A 24,014-nucleotide genomic window follows, 5' to 3' on the forward strand; every position below is an offset into this window, starting at 1 on the left:
TGTTGCCCTGATCTATCAGAGTCTACCATCCAGTTCCCTCACTCATTTTGCAACTTTCCTGACCCCCCTCCCCAATAGGTGTATGTGTGTACAACTCCTGCCCTAATCAAATAGTGTCAAGGTTTATGCCTGGCCGGGGTGGGGGGGTGGGGGGGTGGGGGGTGACAATGTCAGGGTAATGACAGCAGCTTGAAGAATTTCAAAATAGGCCACACATTACTCCAGATTCTGGCTGGATTGCCCAGCGCCATCCTTTTTCTTGCCCATTCTATGGGCTTCAAACAGAATACAGAGTTTTAAAGGCATATAATGGAGCTACGTTCATCAGAGTGATCTGGGAATTCCCATACATTTTCCCCAAGTACATGGACAGAAAAATACTGAGCAATGCAGTTTGAGCTTTCTCTAATTAATGAGAAATCCATTTGAGAAGGAGATCTGCAAGTTTGGCTCATCTTTTAAGCATCTGTATTGCTGTTTTGTTTTGTTTTTTTTCCTGAGTCAGTGCATTTAGCCATGCTATTTGAAATTCAATAAATAAAGGACATAAAATTGAAAAAATGGATCATCACCTTTTTTTGAAAACCAGCTAAGCAACTGTTTTGCCCAAAATGTCAAGCATTAGGGGACTTTAATAAAATACTGAAAGTATGCTCCCTGGAGGAGATGAGCAATTCAAAAATAGAACTTATGAGAACAATGATAATTGATACTTCAAGTGGGAATGGTACTCCATGTTCTAATGGACAAAGAGGAGTGTTGCCTGATGAGATGACACAAATCATGCCGTGGGAGTCTCTGGGGTCCAGTGGGTGGCAGCTGTTCAGGATCTGAAGCTAGAGATGTGAGCAGCAGTGTGTCCTCAGGAAACCACGGGGGAAATGCTGTGTGGGATTTACAGTGGTAAAAGTTTCCCAGAGTTGTAATAACAGTGGGAAAGCAGAACCCAGATTATTTCAACAAAGATACAGCTCTGTAAGGAGTCTATCAGCGCATAGAACCACTCTTGTCTATTGGAGTCTTCTTAAAGGACCTAGACCCTCCCCCCTTTGAATCATCAGTGGTGAAACTTGTGACCTTGTGTGCCCATTTGAAAGGATGTATGTACCCTAGAAAAGCCATGTTTTAATCCTAATCCCATTTTGTAAAGGCAGCCATTTTTCTAATTCCTATTCAGTACTGTATGTTTGAAACTTTAATTAGATCATCTATCTCCCTGGAGATGTGACTCACTCAAGAGTGGTTGTTAAACTGAATTAGGTGGAGGCATGTCTCCACCCATTTTAGGTGAGTCTTGATTACTTTACTGGAATCCTATAAAAGAGGAAAGTTTGGAGAAAACAAAGATTCAAATAGAGCAGAGAACGACACAGCCATGAGAAGTAGAGAGTCCACAAGCCGGCAATCTTTGGAAATGAAAAAGGAAAACGCCTCCCGTGGAGCTTCATGGAACAGGAAGCCAGGAGAGAAAGCTAGCAGATGATGCCATGTTCGCCATGTGCCTTTCCAGAGAGCAAGAAACTCTGAACTTCATCAGCCTTCTTGAATCAAGGTATCTTTCCCTGGATGCCTTAGCCTGGACGTTTCTATAGACTTGTTTCAATTGTCTATTGGAATATTTTCTCATCTTAGAACTGTAAACCTTACAACTTATTAAATTCCCCTTTTTAAAAGCCATTCCATTTATGGCATATTGCATTTCAGCAGCTAGCAAACCAGAACACCTTGTTTTGTTCTAATTGCTCAGTGCTTTATTCTTGAGCTCTGATAGATTTCCCCATAAGGTCATCCTCATTCCCAAGCCATTTTAGAAGTCCCTAGAGAAGTTTTTTGAAATGCAGATTCCAGGGCTCTCTTCCCAGAGACTCTAACCTTACAGGTCCTGGTGGGCCCAGGAGTTTACATATTAACAAACCCCAGGGGATTGTGTTATATGTGGTCTCTGGCCATACTTTGAGAAACACTATCTTGGAAGGAAAGAGGCTGATGCCAAAATTTCTTGATTCTGTCTCCAGCACCAATTTCCAAAATATGCTTTTGATGAAATGTCAAATATATAAAATCTTTGAATTCAGGATATAAAATCTCCTCCACCATTATTGGAGGTTTTATTACTGTAAAATTTGACAAATAAAGTGAAAGAAACAAGAAATTATCCTGCCTTTCCTATATGAACTGCTTTTTAGGGTAATCAAATAGTTTTGAGGGAAAATTTTCCCTTACAGAAATCCAGCTAAAAAATGATAGAATTTTTTAAAATCTATTTTATAACTACTAATGGAATAAAGGGTATAGGCAATGAACATAAATGAAAACTAAAGACAGTCAGTGAAAGGGCAATGCCCAACTTCACCATGTAGAGATCAGACTGACGCCACCTGAATCCACTGATAAAGCCTAGCTAGCATCCCTAAAAATGAGAAAAATGGACATTAAGAGCCTCATGATGGGGTGTACTATGAAGTGTGAAGTTTTCAGGCCCCAAAACTTCACCCTGAATCTCCTCAAGTCAGTTCATAGGAAGTTACAGGGGATAAAGAATTGAGGTAAATGACACTAACAGGAAACAAAAAGCCAAATCCAGATTGTGGATCATTTTACAGAACAAACTACCCAATTTCTACAACAAATAGTCGTCAGATGAAGGGAGGAGTATTATAGAATAAAAGAGAGCTAAAGACATAACCAAATCCTACTGAAAGCCTTGTTTTGATCCTGATTAGAAGAAACCAACTATAAAAAGTCAAACAGGGAAATCTGACTATGGACGTGATATTAGATGATAATAAGGAATTATTGTGAGATGTGATAATAGGTAGTTATGTTTTTAAAAAAATCTTTATCAATTAGAGCTGCATACTAAAATGCTTAGGTGAAATGACACAATGTCTGGAATTTGCTTGAAAATACTTTAGCAAAACTGAGGTTAGGTAGACAGATGAAACAGGATTAGCAAAACATTGCTAACTGCTGAATTTTGGTGCTGAGTACATGGAGGTTTACCATACTATTCTCCTTACTTTGGGGTAAACTTAAAATTTTCTACAATAACAAATTTTAAAATATATACTGTTGCTGTAGAAACCCAATCCTTCCAAGTCAACCTAATGAAGACAAGAAGACTGAGAAAGAAGTTGATTATTGTTACTCAGGAATTAAACCATTCCCTTCCACTGATAATTCCCCTGTAAATGTCCTCCTACGACACTAAAACCCAGTTTTTATACCTTGAGTTCCATTTTTTCTTTCAAATTCCTAAAAAGCACCAGTGATTTTTTTCTTCAGCTACCTTACCCTCTCCTGTAATAGCTTCATGAGATGCATAGAATAAATGGAACTCCATTTGCAGATTTGGCTAATTGCGAACCTTTAAAATACCCTTAAAAGCATCGCTCATCTTATCTACTGAGAGAAAATGCTTTTCATTAAATTAAGAGAAAACAACTCTAAAAATATTAACTATTTTTAGATAATAAAAATGTGTTGCAAGCAACATGGTCATACTTTGTTGTAGTATATTTCTAAAGTAAAAGGCTAGCTATCTTAGAATACTACAAATTATTTTGTTTGTGGTCACCTTAAAGAAACTGGCTCCGGATTAAAAATAGAAAATTCCCAAATCAAAAAGTACCCCAACTAATTAATCTTAGTGGATTTATAAGTTTTGAGGTCAATACTCAGAACTGTGCTGTAATTTAACTCTTAGAGGCCATTTAACTTTCATTGCCTTCACAGTTAAACTTGATTACTTCACTCATTCCAGGGTAGCTAATTAACATCCACAGCACAATTCTCTCAACCATCATTCTTTCCAACGTTTATCTCCAATGCAGAAGACAACAGCTAGGATACTAACTTGGGCCCTTAAAAGTTATAGCCAATGACCTATCAACATTTTTTGGCTTTCCTGTGAAATGCCGAGTGCCGTTAAAATCAAGATTTTCTCAAAGTGTCTTCTTGGAATACTGGCATCAAAATCAACTGGTATGTTAAAAATGCAGGTTCCTGAGCCCCTGGACTACTACCTACTAAACCAAAATCTCTGGGGGTGGAGCCTGAAACTCTACCGTTAGCAAGCTTGCCAAGTGATTCTGCCATGTATCAAGTTTAACAACCAAGTTTTCAAGAACTTAGGGTTTGTCTCAAGTCTATGAGAAAAATACAGATAGAGGAACAAGTTAAGCACCAAGAGTAAGCAATCGGCCAAATCCAGGATGTGGAATACGTTACAGGACAACTGACCTGATTTCTTCAAAAAAGTCAAAGACATGGCCATCAACAGATGAATGGATAAACAAAGTGGTATTCCATCATTAAAAGGAATGAAGAACTATATTAATCTCCTAGAGCTGCTGTAAGAAATTAACATAAATTTGGTAGCTTAAAAAAAAACAAATTTAATCTCTCAGATCTGGAGACCAGAAGTCCTAAATCGAGGTGCCATCAGGACCATGTTCTCCCCAATGGCTCTAGGGAAGAATCCTTCCTTGCTTCTTTCTAGTTTTTGGTGGTGACAGCAATTCTTGCTATCCCATGGCTTATAACTGCATAACTACAGTCTCTGCCTCTGTCTTCACATGGTCTTCTCTTCTGTGCATCTCTGACTATGTCTCTTCTTCTCTGCTTATTGGATGCCAGCCATAATTGTATTAAGGGCCCACCATTCTCCAATGTGATTTCATCTCAACTAATGACATCTGCAATGACTTTATTTCCAAATAAGGTCATTGTGAAGTACTGGTGGTTAGAATGTCAATATATCTTTTTTTTGAGGAGGGGCACAGTTCAACCCGTAACAAGAACTGATACAAATTACAACACAGATGAACCTTGAAAACAGTATGCTAAGTGAAAATACCACATATTATATGATTTCATTTTCATATGAAAATTTTCATGAAATGTTCAAAATAGGCAAACCCATAGAGACAGAAAGTGAATTAGTAGTTTCCAGATGGTAGGGGGAGCAAAGAATAGGGAGTGACTGCTAATAGGTACAGGACTTTTGAGGGGAGATGATGAAAATGTTCTGGAATTAGATAATGGTGATGATTGCATAACTGTAAATTTACTAAAAATCATCAAACTGTGCACTTTAAAAAAGGATGAATTTTATGGTATTTGAATTATATCTTTAAAAAATTTTATAAAAAGGATAAAGGGATTGAGAAAAAAAGTTTTTTTAATATTTTTTTTTTAGACTAAGAGAGGTTTTAAAGAAACAGGAGACATAACAATTAGATACAATGTGTAGACTTTATATAAATCCTGATGCAAAAATCCAACTGTAAAAAAGACATTTAGACAACTGAGGAATTTGACTATGAATTTGGAAATGTGTATTTTTTTTAACAATCACACTGGCAATTTTGTCATGTGGGACTATTTCTTTTCTTTGAGATGCATAATGAAATTTTAGGGGTAAAATAACATATCTTTGATTTGCTTTAAAATACTTTGACAGGCAGAAGGTGGGCCTTCCACGTCCTTGCTCAAGAAGAGTTGTTCACCTCAGACCTAAGAGAGAATGGAGCACATTCCTTGGAAGTTGGGGAGAGCCTGACTGCCACCCTATTGTTCTAGAGGGGTTAAGCATATGACTGGAGATAGCAGAGAGCCCAGGTGTGCCCAATGTTTGGAGAGGGTGGAGCCAAGAAAAAGGTGGGCTCCCCAATGTCCCCAATGTTGCATTTAGAGAGAGCCTGGCCACTGCAGGCCCTTGGAAAGGGTGAGACTGCTGCTTTCCAAAGCCCCAATGATAAATAACTGTCAGACTTTGAAATCTAATGGAGTTTGCCCTGCAGATTTTAGGAACTATATGGGTCCAGTAACCTCTGTGCTCTTTCCAGTTCCTCCCTATGGAAATGGGAACATGTATCTATGATTGTCCCTCCTCTGTATACAGGCGCAGATAACCTGTTCTGAGTTTTACAGATCCAGAGCCAGAGGAGAATTTTGCCTTAGGCCAGACCATGCCTGTAGCTGACTTTGATGACATTGAGCACTGCTTCTGATTTTGTATTGTATTTGTTTTCTTACTGAAATGGTTTAAGGCTTTTGGAAAGAACATGTCCAAAGGGTGGGATGTGCCTGTTTGAAGCTATTATGTATCCCAGAAAAGCCAGGTTCTTTAATCTTCATTCAGTATTGCTGGGGGGGGGGGGGGGAGCTTTCTGATTGTTTCCATGGAGAACTGACCCACCCCATTGTGGGTGGGAACTTTTGATTAAACAGTTAACATGGAGATACATTTCTATCAATTCTAGCTGGACTTGCTTATTGGAGCCCTTTAAGAGGGAACCATTTTGGAAAAAGCTTTAGAGCCACCAGAAAGCCAGGAGAAAGAACTAGCAGATATTGCCATGTGCCCTCCCAGCTGAGAGAGAAACCCCAGACGTCATCAGCCTTTCTTGAGTGACAGTAACCTCTTGTTGGTACCTTAATTTGGACATGTTCACTGCCTTAAAACTGTAAACTTGCAACTTAATAAAGTCCCCTTTTTAAAAGCCATTCATAGGGTACATGGGTGGTTCACCGGTAGAATGCTTGTCTTCCATGTCGGAGACCCAGGTTCAATTCCTGGACCATGCACCAAAAAAAAAAGCCATTCAGTTTCTGGCATATCACATTCCAGCAGCTTACAAAGTAGAACACCCCCATCATTATTTATTTTTTGTCCTTATATTTTTACTCATCTATCCATACCCTGGATAAAGGGAGCATCAGCCACAAGGTTTCACAATCACAAATTTATGCTATATGGTTTTACAATCATCCTCAAGAACCAAGGCCACTGGAATATAGTTCACCAGTCTCAGGTACTTCCCTCTAGCCACTCCCATACACCATAAACTAAAAAGGGATATCTATATGATACATAAGAATAACCTCCAGGATAAAATTTCAACCTTGTTTGAAATCTTGAAACCACTCAAACTTTATTTTGTCTCATTTCTCTCTTCCCCTTTTGGTCAGGAAGGTTTTCTCAACCCCATGATGCCAGGTCCCAGCTCAACCACAGAGTCATGTCCCACACTGCCAGGGAGATTTTCATCCCTGGGAGTCATGTCCCACATAGGGGGAAAAGCAGTGAGTTCACCTGCTGAACTGGTTTAGAGAGAAAGGCCACATCTGAGCAACAAAAGAGTTTCTCTGGAGGTGACTTTAGGTATAATTATAAGTAGGCTTAGATTTACCTTTACATGAATGAGTTTCATAGGGGTGAGCCCCAAGATAGAAGGGTCAGCCTATTAAATTGGTTATCCCCATTGCTTGCAATAATATCAAGAATTCTCAGATGGGAAAGTTTTATATTTCATCCTTTTTCCCAAGTTCCTCAAGGGGACTTTGCAAATACTTTTTTATTCTCTACCCAAATTACTCTGGGCTGTATCAGGGCATCATACAAATCTGTACAAACCAACAAGATCTCACTCCCTATTCAAAATTCCATGTAATTATGGTGTTCCAATAAACTGACACTACAAGTAAGACTAGATAATGCTATTTTATCTAGTTTTTGCTATTTGGTGCAAAATTTTTATATTTGGTAGTGCACCAAATATACAAGTTTTGCACCAAATAAACACCTCTTCCTTTGAAATTTTTTCAATCACAGGATTGAAATTTTTAAATATAGACCATTTCATCCTTTACCCTGTATTCTGTTTTATCTTGGTCCTATCTAGAACACCTTTATTCGTACCTCTGGCTGAAATCTAATCACTTTTTTTCAACTTTTTCATTAGTTGCTTTTGGGGTAGTGCTGACTTTCATAGCTTCAGAACTCTAACTCTGAGTCTCGGTGTCACACAAATACCCATAGTTCCAGGGAACAACCAAGTTATACACACAAATAGCTTAGCATCTCAGAACTTAGAAATTAACAGTTATAACTCCCAAATACATGTGACTGCTGTGAGAGCTTACAATCTAGGACCATTTACAATAGACCCTGTTTTAGTTTGCCAAAACTGCCAGAATGCAACATACCAGAGATGGAATGGCTTTTAATAAAGGGGATTTATTTAGTTAAAAGTATATAGTTCTTCAAAGGAAAGGCAACTTTCATCTGAGGTTCTCTCCTACATGGGAAGGCACAGGGTGATCTCTGTTGGCCTTCTCTCCGGCTTCTGGGTTCCAACAGCTTTCCCCAGGGTGCTTCCTTTCTGCATCTCCAAAGGCCTGGGCTGAGCTGCAAGCATTAAGATGAGGTATACTGAGCTGCGTAGGCTGTGCTGCATTAAGCTCTCTCATTTCAGCATCCAGCCAATTAAATCAAATGTCATTCATTGCAGCAGACACTCCCCCTAGCTGACAGCAGATGTAATCAGTGACAGATGAGGTTCACATGCCATTGGCTCATGGCCACAGCAACAGAACTAGGCACCTTCACCTGGCCAAGGTGACACCTTAACCTAGCTACCACAAACCCCATTCAGATAATCCATGCTCTCGACTTCAATTCTCTGAGTTTGTATATTATAGTTACTCCATATGAGTGAGGCATGATAATATTTGCCTTTTTGTTTCTGACATTTCATTCAACATAGTGTCCTCAAGGTTTATTCACCTAGATGCATGCCTCACAACTTCATTCCTTCTTGCAGCCCTAGTAGTCCATTATATGTATACACCACAGTCTCCCCCTCCATTCCTCAGTGATGTATCCTTAGGCCCCCTCCATCCACTGCAAATCAAGAACACTGACACCATAAACATCAGTGTGCAAGTGTCCATTTGTGTCCCCACTCTCAGTTCCTTAAAGTATAAACTCAGAAACGGGTTTACAGGATCATGTGGCAACCCCACCTCTAGTCTCTATGGAACTGCACCACCTGCTTCCCTACCAATAGTGAACAGGTACATCTCTTTCTCCACATTTTCTCCAGCACTTGTATCTCTGTTCATTTTTAAACAGTTTTAGTTGCACATTATACAATCCACCCTAAGTTAAAAATCAGTGGATCTCAGTATAATCACATAGCTGTGGCTTTGCTTCCACAATATATATGAGAATATGTCCTTTTCTTCCACAAAGAATCCCATACCCTTCCTCCATATCCCCTACTTATTGATATTTAGTTTTGGCATATTGCCTTTGTTACAATCCATGGAAGCATATTACAATGCTGTTGTTAACTATAGAGCCTACCTTTCATTGACTGTATTTTTTCCTGTATACCATCCCATTTTCAACATCTTGCAATGTTGCCATTCATTTGTTTGCCCTCATGCACAAACAATCTAATACTTATACATTTAATTACCATCATTGTCCACTACAGGCATTCCTAAGTTATACTGTCTCAGTCTTTATCTTCTATTTTTCCTCCTAGTGTCATATATGCCCCCCAGCCTTTCTCTCTCAACCATACTCACATTCAGCTTCAATCAGTGTACTTATATTATTGTGCTACCATCAAATAATAATATGCTATCCATTTCTGACTCTTTGCAATCAGTCTGTTGCACATTTTGTACTCTTTCAGCACCATATGTTCAATCTCTACCCTCTTTCTATCTCCTGATAACCTGTGTTCTTAACTTTAAAGCTCAAAGTTCACTCATTAATGTCAATTCATATTAGTGAGACATATAGTATTTGTCATTTTGTTTCTGGCTAATTTCACTCAGCTTAATGTCCTCAAGGTTCATCCATGTTGTTACATGCTTCGTGACTTTTTTCTGCCTTACAGCTGCATAATATTCCACCGTATGTATATACCACAACTTATTTAGCCACTCATCCATTGATGGACATTTGACGTGTTTCCATCTCTTGGCAGTCATGAATAATGCCACTATAAACATCGGTGTGCAAATGTCTGTTTGTGTCCTTGTCTTCAGTTCCTCTGAATATATACCTAGCAATGGGATTCCTGGATCAAATTGGCAATTCTATACTTAGCTTCCTGAGGAACCACCAAATTGCCTTTCAGAGTGGTTGCACTATTCTGCATTCCCACCAACAGTAAGTGTGCCTTTTCCTCCACATCCTCTCCAGCACTTGTCATTTTTCTGTTTTGTTTTATTTTGATAATGGCCATTCTAGTAGCTGTGAGATGGTATCTCATTGTTGTTTTGATTTGTATTTCCTTAATAGCCAGTGACATTGAGCATCTTTTCATATGTTTTTGAGCCATTTGTATTTTTCCCTCTTTGGAAAAGTTTCTGTCCATATCTTTTGCCCATTTTCTGATTAGGTCGTTTGTCTTTATCTTGTTGAGTTATAGAATCTCTTTATGTATTCTGTATATTAAGCCCTTATCTGATATGTGGTTTCCAAATATTGTCTTACGTTGTTTAGGCTGCTTTTTAACTTTCCTGACGATGTTCTTAGAAGCATAAAAGTGTTCAATTTTGAAGAGATCTCATTTATGTAGTTCTACTTTCATCTCTTGCACTTTGGGTGTACCTTCTAGAAAACCACTGCCTATCACAAGATCCTTAAAATATTTTCCTCTGAACATTTTATGGTCTTAACTCTAATGTTAGGTCTTTGATCCATTTTGAGTTAATTTTTGTAAACGAGGTGAGATAGGGATCCTCTTTCATTCTTCTGGATATGGATATACAGTTTTCCAAACACAATTTGTTGAAGAGGTTGCTCCATTCAGTTCAATTTACTTGACTGCCTTATCAAAGATCAATTGGCCATAGATGTGAGGGTCCACCTCTAAACACTCAGTTCGATTCCACTGGTGTACTGGCAGAAAGGCCAGTACCAAGCTGCTTTGACCATCGTAGTTTTGTAATATGCTTTAAAGTCAGGTAGTGCGAGGCCTCCCACTTCATTTTTCTTAAGATATTTTTTAGCTATTTGGGATACCATACTCTTCCAAATAAATTTGATTATTGGTCTTTCTATTTCTGTAAAGTAAGTTGTGGTGTTTGAATTGCTGTTGTGTTGAATCTATAAATCAATTTGGGCAGAACTGACATCTCACTATATTTAATCTTCCAATACATGAACATAGTATGTCCTTCCATTTATTTAGGTTTTCCTTGATTTCTTTTAGCAAAGTTTTGTAGTTTTTTGTGTATACGTCTTTTACGTTGTTGGTTAAATTTATTCCTATATATTTTATTCTTTTGGTTGCTATTGTAAATAGAAGTTTATTCTTGATTTCCTCCTCAGACTGCTTATTTCTGGAACAAACAACTGATTTTTGTGTGTTGATCTTATATCCTGTCACTTTGTTATACTCATTTATTAGCTGTAGTAGCTTTACTGTAGATTTTTCAGGATTTTCTAAATATAAGATCATGTCATCTGCAAACAGCGAAAATTTTAGTTCTTCCTTTCCAATTTTGATGCTTTTATCTCTTTTTCTTGCCTAACTGCTCTAGCTAGAACTTTCAGTACAATGTTTTAAACCAATGGTGACAATGGACATCCTTGCCTTGTTTTTGGTCTTAGAGGGAAAGTTTTCAGTCTTTCCCCCATTGAATATGATGTTAGCTCTGGGTTTTTCATATATTCCTTTTACCATGTTGAGGAAGTTCCCTTTTATTCCTATCCTTTGAAGTGTTTTCATCAAGAAACGATGCTGTGACTTCCGGAGAAGATGGCGGCTTAGTAAGACGCGCGGGTCTTAGTTCCTCCTCCTCCAGAACAGCAACTAAAGAAACAGAAACAATACGAAACAGCTCCCGGAGTCACGACAGAGACCAAAAAGACAGCGTACCCCATTCTGGAACGGCTGAACGGGCAGGGAGAATCCGCTGCGGTGAGATACCCGAGGAGCGCGTGTTTTCCCGGCCGGGGCGGCTGGTGACTGGGGTCCCCTCCACGCACGTGGCTCCCCGGTCTGACTGGGAACATTGGATAGCGGGGCCCTCCCGTCACGCTTGGCGTCTCGGGCCAGCTGGGCAATTTGGACAGGCACTCCCCCAAGCCGCGTGGGCCAGCGACCCCCGCCTCCACGCACGGTTTCCCAGGCCGACTGCCCCGCAGACAGACGAGCGCCACGAGCGCCACCTACTGGGCAGGAAAAGAAAAACAGAGCCCAGAGATTTCACAGAAAAACCTTTCAAGCAGCCGGCTTGAACCATTCTCACACCCAGGGAAATCTGATCAAATGCCCAGACACCAGCAGAAAATAATGGATGACGCTCGGAAAATTGAAGATATGGCCCAGTCAAAGGAACAAACCAATAGTTCAAATGAGATACAGGAGCTGAGACGCCTAATGCTGAATATACGAACAGAAATGGAAAAACTCTTCAAAAACCAAATCAATAAATTGAGGGAGGACATGAAGAAGACATGGGCTGAACAAAAAGAAGAAATAGAAAATCTGAAAAAACAAATCACAGAACTTATGGGAGTAAAGGACAAAGAAGAAAAAATGGAAAAAACAATGGATACCTACAATGGTAGATCTAAAGAGACAGAAGCTACAATTAGTGAACTGGAGGATGGAACATCTGAATTCCAAAAAGAAACAGAAACTATAGGGAAAAGAATGGAACTTGAGCAGGGGATCAGGGAACTGAATGACAATATGAAGCGCGCAAATATACGTGTTGTGGGTGTCCCAGAAGGAGAAGAGAAGGGAAAAGGAGGAGAAAAACTAATGGAAGAAATTATCACTGAAAATTTCCCAACTCTTATGAAAGACCTAAATTTACAGATCCAAGAAGTGCAGCGCACCCCAAAGAGAATAGACCCAAATAGGCGTTCTCCAAGACATTTACTAGTTAGAATGTCAGAGGTCAAAGAGAAAGAGAGGATCTTGAAAGCAGCAAGAGAAAAACAATCTGCAACATACAAGGGAAACCCAATAAGACTATGTGTAGATTTCTCAGCAGAAACCATGGAGGCTAGAAGACAGTGGGATGATATATTTAAATTACTAAAAGAGAAAAACTGCCAACCAAGACTCCTATATCCAGCAAAATTGTCCTTCAAAAATGAAGGAGAAATTAAAACATTTATAGACAAAAAGTCACTGAGAGAATTTGTGACCAAGAGACCAGCTCTGCAAGAAATACTAAAGGGAGCACTAGAGTCAGATACAAAAAGACAGAAGAGAGAGGTATGGAGTAAAGTGTAGAAAGAAGGAAAATCAGATATGATATATATAATACAAAAGCCAAAATGGTAGAGGAAAATATTATCCAAACAGTAATAACACTAAAAGTTAATGGACTGAATTTCCCAATCAAAAGGCATAGAATGGCAGAATGGATTACGACCCAGCAATACCACTGCTAGGTATCTACTCAAAGGACTTAAGGGCAAAGACACAGATGGACATTTGCACACCAGTGTTTATAGCAGCATTATCTGCAATTGCAAAGAGATGGAAACAGCCAAAATGTCCATCAACAGACGAGTGGCTAAACAAACTGTGGCGTATACCTACGATGGAATATTATGCAGCTTTAAGACAGACTAAACTTATGAAGCATGTAATAACATGGATGGACCTAGAGAACATTATGCTGAGTGAGTCTAGCCCAAAACTAAAGGACAAATACTGTATGGTCCCACTGATGTGAACCGACATTCGAGAATCAGCTTGGAATATATCATTGGTAACAGAGACCAGCAGGAGTTAGAAACAGGGTAAGATAATGGGTAATTGGAGCTGAAGGGATACAGACTGTGCAACAGGACTAGATACAAAAACTCAAAAATGGACAGCACAATAATACCTAAGTGTAATCTAACTAGGTTGGAACACTGAATGAAGCTGCACCTGAAATATGGTTTTTTGTTTGTTTGTTTGTGTGTTTGTATCTTTTGTTTTTGTTTTTTTTCTTTTTCCTTTTTATATATATATATATATTTTTATTAGTATTATTATTTTAATTCTCTTCTCTATATTAACATTCTATATCTTTTTCTGCTGTTTTGCTAGTTCTTTTCCTAAATCGATGCAAATGTACTAAGAAATGATGATCATACATCTATGTGATGATACTAAGAATTACTGAGTGCATGTGTAGAATGGAATGATTTCTAGATGTTGTGTTAATTTCTTTTCTTTTTTTTGATTAATAAAAAAAATTAAAAAAAAAAAAAGAAAGAAACGATGCTGAATTTTCCCAGATGCTTTTTCTGCATCGAGATGATCATGTGGTTTTTTTCTCCTTAATTTATTGAGGTGGTGTATTACATTAATTGATTTGCTTGTGTTGAACCACCCTTGCATACCTGGGATAAAACCCATTTGGTCGTTCAGATATAGACCCTCTCATCTATGGACATTTGATCTTTGATAAGGCAGTCAAGCCGACTCACCTGGGACAGAACAGTCTCTTCAATAAATGGTGCCTAGAGAACTGGATATCCATATGCAAAAGAATGAAAGAAGACCCATCTCTCACACCCTATACAAAAGTTAACTCAAAATGGATCAAAGATCTAAACATTAGGTCTAAGACCATAAAACAGAGGAAAATGTAGGGAGATATCTTATGGATCTTACAACTGGAGGCGGTTTTATGGACCTTAAACCTAAAGCAAGAGCACTGAAGAAGGAAATAAATAAATGGGAACTCCTCAAAATTAAACACTTTTGCGCATCAAAGAACTTCATCAAGAAAGTAGAAAGACAGCCTTCACAATGGGAGACAATATTTGGAAATGATATATCAGATAAAGGTCTAGTATCCAGAATTTATAAAGAGATTGTTCATCTCAACAACAAAAAGACAGCCAACCCAATTACAAAATGGGAAAAAGACTTGAACAGACACCTATCAGAAGAGGAAATACGGATGGCCAAGAGGCACATGAAGAGATGCTCAATGTCCCTGGCCATTAGAGAAATGCAAATCAAAACCACAATGAGATATCATCTCACACCCACCAGAATGGCCATTATCAACAAAACAGAAAATGACAAGTGCTGGAGAGGATGCGGAGAAAGAGGCACACTTATTCACTGTTGGTGGGAATGTCAAAGGGTGCAACCACTGTGGAAGGCAGTTTGGCGGTTCCTCAAAAAGCTGAATATAGAATTGCCATACGACCCAGCAATACCATTGCTAGGTATCTACTCAAAGGACTTAAGGGCAAAGACACAAACGGACATTTGCACACCAATGTTTATAGCAGCATTATTTACAATTGCAAAGAGATGGAAACAGCCAAAATCTCCATCAACAGAAGAGTGGCTAAACAAACTGTGGTATATACATACGATGGAATATTATGCAGCTTTAAGACAAGATAAACTTTGAACCATGTAATAACATGGATGGTCCTAGAGAATATTATGCTGAGTGAATCCAGCCAAAAACTAAAGGACAAATACTGTATGGTCCCACTGATGTGAACGGACATTCGAGAATAAACTTGAAATATGTCATTGGTAACAGAGTTCAGCAGGAGTTAGAAACAGGGTAAGACAATGGGTAATTGAAGCTGAAGGGATACAGACTGTGCAACAGGACTAGATACAAAAACTCAAAAATGGACAGCACAATAATACCTAATTGTAAAGTAATCATGTTAAAACACTGAATGAAGCTGCATCTGAGCTATAGGTTTTTGTTTTGTTTTGTGTTGTTTTGTTTTGATTTTACTATTATTACTTTTATTTTTTTCTCTATATTAACATTCTATATCTTTTTCGGTTATGTTGCTAGTTCTTCTAAACCAATGCAAATGTACTAACAAATGATGATCATGCAGCTATGTGATGATGTTAAGAATTAATGATTGCATGTGTAGAATGGTATGATCTCTAAATGTTGGGTTAATTTCTTTTTTTCTGTTAATTAAAAAAAAAAAAGAGAAGGGATAATTGGAGATGAAGGGATACAGACTGTACAACGGGACTGGATATAAAAACTCAGAAATGGACAGCACAATACTACCCAATTGTAATGCAATTATGTTAAAACACTGAATGAAGCTGCATGTGAGGTATAGGTTTTTTGTTTTTGTTTTTTTTGTTTTTTTTTTCTTTCTATTATTGTTTTAATTCTTATTCTGTTGTCTTTTTATTTCTTTTTCTAAATCGATGCAAATGTACTAAGAAATGATGAATATGCAACTATGTGATGTTATTAAGAATTACTGATTGTACATGTACATTGAAATGATTTCTAATTGTTTTGTTAATTCTTTTTTTAATTAATAAAAAATAAAAAAAAAAAACCCATTTGGTCATGGTGTTTAATCCTACTAATATGCTGGTGGATTCAATTTGCAAGTATTTTGTTTAAGGATTTTTGCATCTATATTCATAAAATAGATTCATCTGTAATTTCTTTTCTTATAGTATTTATTGAGTACACAAAGTTGTGTACTCATCACCATGATCATATTTTAGAGCATTTGCATCACTCCAGAAAAAGAAATAAAAAGAAAAAACTCATACATGCCATACACCTTGCCCCCTCTCTCATTGACCACTAGTGTTTCCATATACCCAATTTAGGTTACCCTTTTATTTATTTTTGTATTCATATTTTTTACTCACCTGTCCATACTCTGGATATAAGGAACATCAGACACAAGGTTTCCACAATCATACAGTCACACTGCAAACATTTATCTTTATACAGTTATCCTCAAGAATCTAGGCTACTGGAACACTGCTCAATAGTTTCAGGTACTTCCTTCCACCCACTCCAGTACACCATAAGTTATATAATGCATAAGAATAACCTCCAGTATAACCTCTCAACTTTGTTTGAAATCTCTCAGCAACTGAAACTTTGTTGTTGTTGTTGTTTTGCATGGGCAGGCACCAGGAATCAAACCCGGGTTTCCAGCATGGCAGGCAAGAACTCTACCTGCTGAGCCACCCTGGCCTGCCCACTGAAACTTTATTTTGTGTCATTTATCTCTTTCCCCTTTTGGTTAAGAAGGTTTTCTTTATCTCTTCATGCTGGGTCTCACCTCATCCCAGGATTTCTGTCCCACATTGCCAAGGAGATTTATGCCCCTGGAAGTCATGTCCCATGTAGGGAGGGCAGTGAGTTTACCTGCTGAGTTGGCTTAGAGAGAGAGGCCACATCTCAGCAACAAAAGAGCTTCTCTGGGGGTGACTTTGAGGTCTAATTTTAAGTAGGCTTAGCCTATCTTTTGCAGGAATACGTTTCACAGGGGCGATCCCCAAGATTGCCTATTGATTTGGCTGTCCCCGCTGCTTGCAAGAATATCAGAAATTCTCCAAATAGGGAAGTTGAATATTTCCTCTTTTCTCACCTTCTACTTCTTCTTGAGTCAATGTTGGTTGATCATGCTTGTCTAGGAAGTTGTCAATTTCTTCTAAGTTGTCTAATTTGTTAGTATATAGTTGTTCATAGTACCCTCTCATTGTTTCCTTTAGTTCTGTGGGGTAGTAATTATACCCCCCTCTCATTTATTATTTTATTTATTTGAATCCACTGTCTTTGTTTCTTTGTCAGCTGAGCTAAATTGTCCATCTATTTCATGACTTTCTCAAAGAATCACCTTCTGGTTTTATTTATTCTCTCTATTGTTTTCATGGCCTCAATTTCATTTATTTCTGCTTTCATCTTTGTTATTCCTTTCCTTCTGTTTGCATTCGGGTTAGTTTTCTGTTTTTTTCTCTAGTTCCTCCAAGTAAGCAGTTAATTGCTCAAGTGCTCTTTCTTCTTTTTTAATATAGGCATTTAGGGCAATAAATTTCCCTCTCAGCACTGCCTTTGCTGCATCCCATAAGTTTTGATATTTTGTGTTCTCATTTTTATTTGCCTCGAGATATTTTCTGATTTCTCTTGTAATTTCTGCCTTTATTGACCCACTGGTTATTTAAGAGTGTCTTGTTTAGCCTCCATAAATTTGTGACTTTTCCAGGTTTCCATCTGTTATTGATTTCCAACTGCATTCCATTATGATCTGAGAAGGTGCTTTGTATAATTTCAATATTCTTAAATGTACTAAGACCTGCTTTATGCCCTAACATGTGCTCTATCCTAGAGAATGATCCATGAGCATTTGAGAAGGATGTGTATACTCCTGTGGTTGGTGCAATGTTCTTTAATTGGCTGTTAAATCTAGCTTATTTATCATATTATTCAAGATCTGTTTCCTTACTGATCTCCTGTCTAGATGTCCTATCCATTGTTGAGAGTGGTATATTGAAGTCTCCAGCTACTATTGTAGAAATGTCCACTTTTCCCTTCAGTGTTGTCAGTGTTTGTCTCATGTATTTTGGGGCACTCTGGCTTGGTGCATAGATGTTTATGATTGTTATGCCTTCCTGATAAATTGTCCCTTTTATTAATACATAGTGTCCCCTTTTAATTGTTTTATGTTTGAGGTCTAATTTGTCTGATATTAGTGTAGCCACCCCTACTCTTTTCTGGTCGTTATTTGCATGGAATATCTTTTTCCAGCCTTTCACTTTCAACCTGTTTTTTGTCTTTGGTTCCTAAGTGAGTCTTTTTTAGACAGAATACAGATGGTTCCTGTTTTGTTTTCTTTTTTTTTAATTCATTCTGCCAATCCATGTCTTTTGATTGGGGAGTTCAATCCATTAATATTTAATGTTATTACTGTAAGGGCTGTACTTTCTTCAACCATTTTTTCTTTTTTATTTTATCTGTTGTATCTTATCTTTTCTCTCTTTAAACCCAATTAGTTTCCCTTTCTTTAATGTTCATTTCTACACTCTTCTCCAAACCTCTGTCTCTTGTCTTTTAATAACTGCCTATAGTGCTACCTTTAGAATATCTTGTAGGGCAGGTCTCTTGTTCACGAACTCTCTCAGTAGCTGTTTGTCTGTAAATATTTTAAACTCTCCCTCATTTCTGAAGGACAATTTTGCCGGATATAGAATTCTTGCTTGGCAGTTTTTCTCTTTCAGTATTTTAAATATATCATCCCACTGCCTTCTCACCTCCATGGTTTCTGCTGAAGGATCCACACTTAATTTTATCATGCTTCCTTGTATGTGATGGGTCACTTTTCTCTTACTGCTTCCAGTATTCTTTGTCTTTGATATTTGACAATCTGACTACTAAGTGTCTTGGTGTGGGTCCATTTGGGGGGTATGCTCCACTTCTTGGATCTGTAGTTTTATGTCTAATATTCTTCTACTTCTTCAGTTTGGGACTTCTAGGGTCCCTCTTCTGTCCATATCCTCCTCTAGATTTCTGAACAATTCAGAGTTGTTCTTTATTAATGCTGAATCTCCAAGGAAAGTTTCAGTAGCTGTTTATATAGTCATGATGATGATGTCACTCCTCACTGTTTTTTAAAAATCTCATTGTAATGTATATATTTTTGTAAACTATATTCAAATCCTCTTCCAAATAAAGTGGGGCCTAAGCAATAATAAACAAATAACTGAATGAACAGTAAATTGAAAATAATTCCAAATAAATTTAGAACAAGTAATGCAAAACAATAAAATTTACAAATAAAAAAAATTCTGAGTTGTTTTTAAGTTCTTGGTTAACTCTATTTCATTTTTAGCATCTATTACTTCCCTCTTCCTTTATTCATGGGTGCCTCTAGCTCCCTTCTGACAATTATGAATGAGCTGGGTCTTTACCACACAAATATATTGAAGAAAGAAAGAGAGAGACTGAAGAGAGCATAGATTTATCATTAGGATTTTCTTAAGTTGGAAAACAGAAAATAAGAGGCTGGAAAAAGGTCTGAGGAAGATACTGGAATTAAATGTGTTGTATGCAAGACCGTAAAAGAAGAGAAAAACATCCTGCATCCAATGAGTGTGAAACAGGACAGTGTTAGGCTGTTTCTAGATCATTTCTCAGCGCCTTTATGTCCAGAAGCTTAGTGGCTTCTCAGACAGTACGGACAACTGGCCATTTTTGGGGGGGGGGCTTGTGGATGTGAGGGACCCTTCTGCAGTTAACCCACCACTTTTAGCACTCTACAACCAATCTTATTTTATAGACAGGAGATTCCTGGGGCTCAGAATCAAGCTTCTCCACTACCAAATCCCAGGTTTAACTGAGACTTTCTACCCAATTTTGTTAACTAGATTCTTCTCCTAAAGACTGATCAGGTACCCCAGGTCTCTTATGGCTTCAGTCCTGCCTGCTTGCACCAAGATCTCCCCACAGCCGGGTCATGTTCTGGAATTCAAGCTTGGTGATCCAAGCCCTATTGTCTGCTAAAGTAAGGCAAAAAGAGTGCTGCACTAAGAATTTGAAAGTTGGATATCAGTTCCCACTTCTGTTTGTGTTTTAGCACTCAGTTGCTACATCTGCTTGTTCAAGTTATGTAATATCTCTGGCTTTCAGTTTCCTCATTTGTAAAACAGAGATTGTAACAGTACACATCTCACCAAGTTAGCATGAGGCATCAACAAGACAATTCATATCAAACACTTAGAACAGTACTTGGTAAATAATAAATGTGCAATAAAAACTGGTCATCATTATGGTGATTAAAGAAGAAATCGTTATGTACACATATAGCATGGCCTCCTTAGTTATGTTTTGGTAAGAATATTATTAAAGGATAGCCATCTTTTTCCCTTTCTAAAGCATAGGAACTGAGTGGATTTACTCTGAAGCTAATGAAGTAAAGTTTAAGTTTCAGGCTCTTTATTTGTTTGGATCCCATTCAGGTACTGGGAGGGCCTCCAGCAATGTGTTTACTTGCCTGTATTTATTTTTTTAATTTAACAAGAATTTTAATTATTTTCAATAAATTATATATCAGAATTTTTTTTTATTCATACATATTTTGCCCAGTCAGCTTTCTTTTCTTTTTTAAAGAGAGAAAGAGTTTAATACTAGGTGCATAGGGGGAGCCAGTGGCTTTCTTGATGTATACTTTAAATATGGTAAAATTTTTGTAGGGTACGGTTTCATAAGTTTTGACAAACGCATACACATGTGAGACCAACACCATAATCAAGACAAAAAGCATTTCCATCACCCTAAAATGTTCCTTTGTGCCTCTGCAATCATCCACTTCCTGACTCCCAGCCCCTGGCAGACACCAGTCTATTTTTTCCCTCTATGCCTCTGCCTTTCCCAGAATATCATAAATATCAAATCATATAACATGTGAACTTTTGAATCTGGTTTCTTTAGTTTAACTTAATGGATTTGAGAGTCATCCATGTCGTTTGTATCAGTAGTTAGGGTTTAAAATATACATTTTTAACTTATCACAGTCTACCTTCAAATACTATATCATTTCACAAATAGTGCAAGTACCTTACAGTAGTATACTCTGAATGCTACCCTGCCATCTTTTTTATTGTCATATAATTAACTTTTTAAAAAGTTTTTATTGATATATATTATATATTCACATACCATGTAACCATCCAAAGTATACAATCAATGGTTCACAATAACACCATATAACTGCATTTATCATCACAATTGATTTTTTTTACATGTGAAAAATAACATATAAACCAAAAAAAGCAATAAATTTCAGGGCACATCTCAACAATTAGTTGTAGAACAGATTTCAGAGTTTGGTATGGGTTACAATTCCACAGTTTTAGGTTTTTATTTCTAGCTATTCTAAAATACTGGAGACTAATAGAAATATCAATATAACAATTTAGCAATCATCTCATTTATTAAACCCTACCTTCTCTGTATAACTCCACCATCATCTTTGATCTTTCTTTCACACTTTAGGGGTAGTGAAGCTATGCCCATTCTAACTTTTTCATGTGGGAAGGGGTTGTCAATAATATGGGATAAGGTGATGGAGCTAGTTGATGTTCTGGAGAGGCTGTCCCCTGAATGTTTCAAGACTTATCTGGTCCAGGACCCATCTGGAGGTTGTAGGTTTCTGAAAAGTTACCCTAGTATGTGGAACCTTTGTAGAATCTGATATAACACCCTGGGTGTTCTTTAGGATTGGCAGGAATGGTTTTAGTTGAGGTTTGGTAAACTATGTATGATAGATAGCGATGTCTAACTGAAGTATTCCTAAGAGTGACCTCCACAGTAGCCGCTCGACCCTTATGTAAACTCCCTCAGCCACTGATAACTTATTTGCTACACTTCTTTCCCCCTTTTGGTCAGAATGGCATCGTTGATCCCATGGTGCCAGGGCGATGCTCATCCCTGGAAGTCCTCTCCCACACCGTCAGGAAGATTTTCACCCCTGGATGTCATGTCCCACGGAGTGGGGAGGGCAGTGATTTTACTTGCAGAGTTGGGTTTAGAGAGAGAGAGAGGCCACATCTGAGCAAAAAAAGAGGTCCTCCAGAAGTAACTCTTAGGCATACCTATAGGTAGGCTAAGCTTCTCCACTACATACATAAACTTCACAAGAGCAAGCCTCAAGATCAAGGACTTGGCCTATTTATTTGGGTGTCCCTACTGTTTGACACAGTATCAGGGGTTTCCCTGGTGGTGAAGTTTAATAGCTCCATATTTTTTCTCCCATCCATCAGGGGACTTTGAAAATACTTTGTGATTATCTGCTTAATATACTCTGGGATATATCCAGGCATTACATTAAGCTATACAGGATTAAAGGCCCTCATTCCTATTCTGGGCTCCCTGTGTTTGGACTGTTTAAGTGTTCTATCTAGACAGGTTCAGTTATATTATGTGCTTCAAAAAAAAATTTAGATCTTGGACAAAATAAACCTTTTTTCCTTTGGTCTCAAAGACTAGATGAGGTTCTAAAATACAAACAATGTTATCCTTATCCCCATATTCTAAATTACCTTAACCCCAATCTGATTGGCTTCATTCTTACCTCTAAATACCAGGTTATACATATATAAAACAGCCTCTCAAAATCTAGAAATAACAATTACTGCTCCAGATTAAATGTGACTGCTATAGATGTTACCTAGAGGTGACAATCTAGGCTCCTGTTTTCTTACAAGTATTTTCTAAATGAGACCATACAATATTTGCTGTTTTGTTTCTGGCTTATTTTGCCTCACCAAATGTCCCACAGGTTCATTCACAACATTGCATGCCTCACAACTTCATTCCTTTCTGTTGCAGAACAATATTGAATCATGTATACACCACCGTTCACCAACCTGCTTCTCAGTTAGTGCATCCTTCAGCACCTCCATTCCTTGAGCATCACGTATAATGTCTAAAGTCAACAGTCCATCAACACTCTCAATTTTAGATAATTTCATTGTTCCCAAGAGAAAGATTACCAATAAACATACCCTCACCAAACAGAAAATCTAAACCTCCCCCTAATGCTTGTCCTTCCCCACATTATTTATCCCTGATATTGCTGTGGAACAGTTGATGCTTTCCTGTTAAGCATATTGGCTGTATATTTTCAAACAATGCACAAAAGTAAGATGTAAGATGTAAAACAAAGATCTTTTTTTTGCTAAAAAGGACCACCCAAATAACATAAGCCTCAAGATTCACAAAGTCTGGCTCCACCCTGGTATCCAGGTCACATATGAACCACCATTACAGGGTGAGGTGGCAGCTGATAGTAGGTAGGATGGATAGATTTATGGGTAAAAATATTTATCATACCCTTACAAAAGGCTGATTTAAAACATTGGCTTTGTCATTCAATTAAATGAGCCACCTTTGCTTTAAAATAAATATTTTCTCCTGATCTGTCTTTAGAATCAAATTAATGCTTGCAAAATAGCCTTCATAGGTAGCTAACCAAAAATATGCCTTGTTTGCTTTGCTATTTAATTAAATTTTGCAATATCCTGATATTTTTGCAGATTCATTGCTGTGCAAAAGCCAACCTTATTTAGCCCTAGGCTATGTTTCCTCCTGTTTCAGTTTACTAGCTGCTAGAATGCAATATACCAGAAACAGAATGGCTTTTAAAAAGGGGAATTTAATAAGTTGCTAGTTTATAGTTCTAAGGTCACGAAAAATGTTCAAATTAAAGCAAGGATATAGAAATGCCCAATCTAAGGCATCCAGGGAAAAATACCTTGGTTCCAGAAGGCCGATAAAGTTCAAGGTTTCTTTTCTCAACTGAAAAACGTGGACCCCAGAAAAGCCAAATCTTTTCATTCTCATTTCAGTATTGCTGCTGGCTGGGAGCTTTTTTATTGTTCCCAATGAGATAACAGACTCAAGACCCTAGACATATTTTGAGGATTCTGAGA

The 24,014-nt window shown here is 37.7% G+C and overlaps 1 long non-coding RNA gene across 1 annotated transcript in view; it reads right to left on the reverse strand.

The window, feature by feature from the left end:
* Positions 1-7,958: 7,958 nt before the first annotated feature.
* Positions 7,959-24,014, reverse strand: part of LOC143663239 (uncharacterized) — a 31,615-nt gene continuing 15,559 nt past the window's right edge. Inside the window, exon 4 of the long non-coding RNA XR_013165878.1 lies at positions 7,959-8,194. This is a non-coding gene — a long non-coding RNA (uncharacterized LOC143663239). The remainder of the gene's footprint in view (positions 8,195-24,014) is intronic.

This window comes from Tamandua tetradactyla, chromosome 19 (genome assembly GCF_023851605.1).
Source record: "Tamandua tetradactyla isolate mTamTet1 chromosome 19, mTamTet1.pri, whole genome shotgun sequence".
NCBI lineage: Eukaryota > Metazoa > Chordata > Mammalia > Pilosa > Myrmecophagidae > Tamandua > Tamandua tetradactyla.